The sequence below is a fragment of the Temnothorax curvispinosus genome, unplaced genomic scaffold, assembly GCF_003070985.1.
Source record: "Temnothorax curvispinosus isolate PA1 unplaced genomic scaffold, ASM307098v1 QBEX01008642.1, whole genome shotgun sequence".
NCBI classification, from domain to species: domain Eukaryota; kingdom Metazoa; phylum Arthropoda; class Insecta; order Hymenoptera; family Formicidae; genus Temnothorax; species Temnothorax curvispinosus.
This window is the reverse complement of record NW_020218422.1, coordinates 849-1173: the sequence shown is the minus strand read 5'-3', so window position 1 is coordinate 1173 and position 325 is coordinate 849. Positions and strand designations below refer to the sequence as shown.

The 325-nt window shown below is 30.5% G+C and overlaps 1 protein-coding gene across 1 annotated transcript in view; it reads left to right on the top strand.

The window, feature by feature from the left end:
• Nucleotides 1–325, top strand: part of LOC112458060 — a 1703-nt gene that overhangs the window by 563 nt on the left and 815 nt on the right. The gene's annotated exons all lie outside the window — the stretch shown is intronic.

The following is a 325-nucleotide window of genomic DNA, read 5'->3' as shown; positions in this document are numbered from 1 at the left end:
ACACACACACACACACACACACACACACACACACACACACATACACACAGGGCTGGTCTAGTAGAAAAACTTTAGGCACCAGTCAATCGAATCCCTACCATATATATCAACTAATAAAGTAAGATAGGTATCAAATATATTTGTTATATTACATCTTAATTACAATTAAGTTGTATACCCATATATGTATACACAATTACTGTATATAACTTAAAATTATAATTAAGATATTACAATTTAAAAATTATACAAAATTATATGTTGTTACTTTTATACATAAGTGTGTGTGTGTGTGTGTGTGTGTGTGTGTGTGTGTGTGTGTGTG